A 5,557-nucleotide genomic window follows, 5' to 3' on the forward strand; every position below is an offset into this window, starting at 1 on the left:
AATATTATTCAATCAACAACAATTTCATTAATAGATGGCAATAAAATTATTCCATGATAAACAACATAAAAGTTTTTTTTTTAAAAAAAAATCATCATACATAAGAAAAGTTAGATTGAATAAAATTTGTTAGCTTTACTGTTGCAGGTTAGTATTTACTTGTATTTATTATGCAGGATTTACAAGCTGGTGTATTACATTTTTTTAAAAAAATTTGTAGGTTTCAACGGCTGTGAGTTAGATGTAAATTTGTAAAACTCATTGTTAATGCATATTCTTGCAAATTTTCAGTTCAACAAAGATGATTTACATTGTTTTACTTTTAATGCATATCATTCCAAATTAAAATCAAAATGCATTTTTGTTCCTACATTTTACTTTTAACAATGACTGTAACTTTACAATTATGATGCACTAATTGTGCTCACCTAACAGAGCCTTCAACAAAAAATTAAAATACATTTGTCTCCTAGCAAAATTCAGGCAAAAGAACTTCAAAGCATGCTCCTTTTCGGGGTACGGGGAATCCCCGATCCCCACGGGGACCCGACCCTACGGGGATGGGGATTCCCCGAATCCCTCACCCATGGGGGCGGGGATGGGGGCCAGTCCGTCCCCGTTTCTTAAATGGGGATGGGGACGGGGAATGCCCTCCCCGCTCGTGGGGATCCCCGACCCGATTAAAATTAGATAAACTATTTATTTTAAATTAATAACAATTAAAATTAGATATAAGAGTCCTATGTAAAGTAGTTTTGATCTTTATGTTGAGTTGTTTTTATGTTCCAATATGTAATAATATTTTTACTACTAGAGAATCCCCGTGGGGATCCCCGCGGGGATGGGGAATCCCTGTCCCAGTCATTGACGGGGACGGGGACGGGGACGGGCATCCCCGCTCCCGCCCCGCCCCCGCCCCACCCCGTTACCACCCCTAGCTCCTTTACTTCGCGAAAACTTTTACCCACAAATTGGTCATATTAGTTCTGGCGGGATAGTGTTGTGGTGTTTATCACTCAAGCTCTCATGCAATGTAATCACACACTCAGTCAAAATAAAATCAAACACATAAGAGAAATGAGGCACATGATACGGTTACCACGTTCATCTCAACATGCCAACGTCTAGGGGCAAAGCCCGGAGAGAACAATCCACTAAAAAAGGGGAACAAAGTAGGGTACAACTCTCACTCACTCATACAATGATAAATAAGCACCCTCACTAGATTGCCTGGTGTCCACTCTCACTTACCCTCACCAAAGGTCTCACTCATGGCACACCCTAAATCCTAGAGCAGGGTCTTCTTATAGATGTCTCCACATCCCAAAAATAGCGCATCACTCTTTTAGAATCTCCATGGCTTCCTAACTTGGACACCTTTCAAAGTTAGACATTGCATCTCCAGTTGCAATAGAACTTGGAACACTGCCCACACATGTTAATCCTGACTGAGTTCTAGCCCAGTTGCAACCAAACTTGCGACACCTTCAACCATCCTCCTTCCTTCAGTTCGCTTCATAGCAGTTGACTCGTCCCAAGCTCCTCCTGTCTGCAACTGCTTCATTCCGTACACCATCTCAACGAGTACCTCTCCCGAGGTCGAACCTACCAAAGTGTCAATCCATCTTACCAAAGATGGTATTAAAAAATCTCCCGATCTTCTTTCCAAACTTGATCCAAGTTTGGTCTTCACAAAATCATCAAAATTGATCTTCAATAACTTGTTAGTAAACTTGATCTCTTTTCATCCAAGTTTAGCCTTCAAGATCTTCCAAGCTTGATCTTCAATCATCCAAACTTGGGTCATCAATCTAACCACTTACCAAAGATAGCTTGCACCTTTCTTTAGAATGGTCCTTGAATACCTTGAGTCTATAATTAGCTTCGCCCATACTTAGCCTTGTGTCTTTAAGCAATTCTGTCCATAATTAGCTTTAGATTTTTCCTTCAAATTACATTGCTAATTATGGACTTGGGGATCTTCATAGCTTGGTGTTATCATTCTTAGTTTGTTGCTTCAATTAATCTTCACACCAAAACTAAAGATCTCCAAATCTTGTCCTCTAAGTAATAAATCTCTCATGAGAAATATAGTTACCAAAGATAGAATTTATCATCCCAGATTTTACGGCTAAATATCCTGTAAGGGTACCACACTATGGCCAACTATCAAAATGGATACCATACTTCAATTCGTATCTTTTTGGGTACCACACTTTAATTTCTTTTCGACGGGAGGGTACCCGCTCATATCCGATGAGAAATTTTTGACGTGGCCACCGGAATATCCACGTGGCATGCATTCTGACAACTCATATGCTGGTGTGGACGCGCCAGTGAGGATGTTTTAACCCTCGTCAACCAATTTGTGCCATGCCAGCTCAGCATCCCACCATTTCTTCCTCCTCGTCTTCTTCGCCTGCCCTCTTTTCTCACTGTCCATCCCCTGCTTTTCCCCTTCCCTATTCTCCTCCTTCTTCTTCTTTGATGCTCAGACCAAAAGGCATAATCACTACAACAGCTGAAGGATTGTTTGGAGGATTGTCTTCTTCGATTGCATAAGCGTCCTCCATCTCTCTGTCTATCTATCTCCCTTTCTCTATATCAGCACCAAGATATTTCCAGTTCTATGTGAATGTTGTAACAAGATTTTCCTTTCTATGTATTAACATAAAGATATTTCCAATTCTATGTGAATGTTGTAACAAGATATTTCCAATCCTATGTGAATGTTGTAACAACTGTTCATCCGTTGATTTAGGTTATTTTTAGAGTAGGGATTCATTTTGATGTTATAGGGGTTTATTGATTGTATAGTGTTGTAGTAAGGGTTGTCATTTTAATAAGATTTTATATCAATGTTGAATTTGTAAAGAAGACATCAATATTTATAAAACAAATTGTTTAAAAATATGCTTGAAATATGAATGCTAACATGATGCAACAATATGAAATTGTGTATGTGAACACTTGTATAATTTACAGTAATCTGAATACAAATAGAAAATGTGTATGTGAACACCTATAAATAATTTGCAACCATGAATGTGTATATGAAATTGAGTATATGGACACCTGTATAATTTGCAGAAATCTGAATGGCAACAAAAAATTTTGTATGCCATAAAAAATTGTATACTTTTCAAGCTTTACACAAACCCAGTAATTCTGTACAATCACAAAATTTGCACATTGAAGAAACAAAAAAAGAAAAAAAGAAAAAAGGGTTTTCAAACACTCCAAATGTTCTGCCACTAATACATTGCTGATAACATTCACAAAAATTGGCAACATACATTTGCCCAAGCTTCATTATGCTTATTGGGTACCACCAGAAACTGTAGACCCTCTAGCACCAGGTGGCACCCATATTCTTTTCTTCTTTGAAGGAGCCCCATCTTTAACATTCACATGAGGTCTTGGTACATTAATTCTTGAGGTTGATGAAGTTTTCTGCATCTGAGGCTGATTTACTTGACTTACTTTTTGCCTCCCCTGGTTGCCAATTTCATTTGAATTTGATGAAAAACCAGACCCTCTATCATTCATAGCTGCATTCCTTTTACCTCCCTTGGTTGGCAATTTAGTCCTCTTTGGCCTTCTATCACTCATACTTGTTTGCCCAATAGAAGCCTAGAATGACCAGATATAGTTTTGTTAATATATCCAATCCTAATAAATAAAATAGCATAAATGTTAAGCATTTAAACTAACTTGTGATGCAGCTTCTACTACAACCTGTTGTGGGAGGTCACTAGTTTAGATGTTTCTATTAAGGAGATCCACCTTATAATGGCCATAGCAAGTTAATTACTTTCATGACATACAAATGGATGTAATGAAAAAAAAATTACAAAAGAAAACTTGATGATAAACCTGAACAAAATGATCATGAAGAACCTGGGGGTCAATGGTTGCCATAGGATCATTGCTTGCACTCTAGTAAGCATCAAAAAATTAATTAATCTCCATAATTGCAAATGAACTGAGTTTATTTATTAGGAAAAAAAATCTCACATTGCTATCATTCACTGCCCCAGCTAAATGCCCACTAGTTTGTTCATTTGCCCCTTGGTCCCCCTTGAAAGCATGAAAAATATGTTCAAGTCATAGGGAAAAAGTAAATAATTTATAAGAATGTTAAAATTGAACACACCTACTCATAGTCACCAAATACAATAAGAAATCCATGCAAAAAACCAAACAAAACATAAGAAACACTCCCTCAAAGAAAGAAGGCCGGAGAAACTTCCAAAGACGCCACACAAGATGTGGCTTCCCTTGTCTTCAACCTCCTCTATACAAGCCCTAGGAATAGATCTCTCCCAAAATCGCGCTCTCCTCATAGAATCCTCCATGGAAATGCCCTCAAAACCTCTCTTCTAGCCCGGATGTGGAGTGGTGGTGGTGAGCTCCAAGAAGAAGGCTTCCTCCCCTCTCAAAAGAACCCTAACTTTCCTTATAAAGAGATGAACACGGGCAAGCTTGCGGGTGGCCTCATGGTCATAATACTAGCGGTGAGGTTGCTCAGAAAACAGGCCAAAAAAATCAGTAAGTTGCTATAGTACTACTATAGTAAAATTGCTACGGTAAACTGCTACAGTATTGCGTCACTCAAAATTCCTTACGTTTGACTTCACGGCTGTGAGGTTGCCCATGAGGATTCCCAAACTTAGCATTTCTTCCAAATCTTCGTTCTTCAGGCTACTACAGTTCATGTATAGTGCCCAAGACCCTAAAATGACGCATTCGGTGGCGATTTCTTCTCAAATTTCGTGGTTGAGCTCACCTAGGCTTCATTTGTACCTGAAACATGAAATAAAATGATTAAACCATAAAAAGGCATCGAATCCTCAATCAAATACATTAAACATGCACATGTATGTGTATAATATACGTACAATTAGGCGTTTATCACCTTCACACCATGGAATCTCTTGTTATGGCTAGGCTTTTTACAAGTACTGTATCTCATTGCAATACCTTTCTTGCATACTTTGCCATTGGGGAAGCCCACATTTTGCTCATCTGCCTCTCTCCTTCTAAGCAAGGGTCTCCTGCCTCTCTTCTTATTTATTGGCTCAGGTGGACATGGGGGGGTTAGATCACTTTTAGGCCAACAGTCTCTACCCTGTGTTAGGTGTAGAATATGTCTATATGTTTTAAGGTCAGTGACCACTTTGTAATATTCATCCAAGTAGTTCTCTGGCCTATCCCTATTATAGTAAATTGCTGAAATTGCATGAGTACAAGGAATTCCTGCTAGTTGCCATTTTCTACAAATACAATTTCTTTCTTTAATGTCAACCACAAATTGACCATCTTGCCTATAACTTGATATGCATCCCCTCTAGACCATATTGAATAATACACGTTACTCATTTCCTTCAATTTTTCCAACTTCCTTAGAATCCTAGGGCAGTGTATAGTTTTACATTTCTCCATTGCATCTCTTCTTTTTTGAACCCTAACCATTAGCTTTGTTCTAATCATTTCAATCATTGTGATTATGCCCTTTGTTCTAGCTTCCAATATTTGACTGTTAAAACACTCACAT

The sequence above is a fragment of the Dioscorea cayenensis genome, chromosome 2 (genome assembly GCF_009730915.1).
Source record: "Dioscorea cayenensis subsp. rotundata cultivar TDr96_F1 chromosome 2, TDr96_F1_v2_PseudoChromosome.rev07_lg8_w22 25.fasta, whole genome shotgun sequence".
Lineage (NCBI taxonomy): Eukaryota > Viridiplantae > Streptophyta > Magnoliopsida > Dioscoreales > Dioscoreaceae > Dioscorea > Dioscorea cayenensis.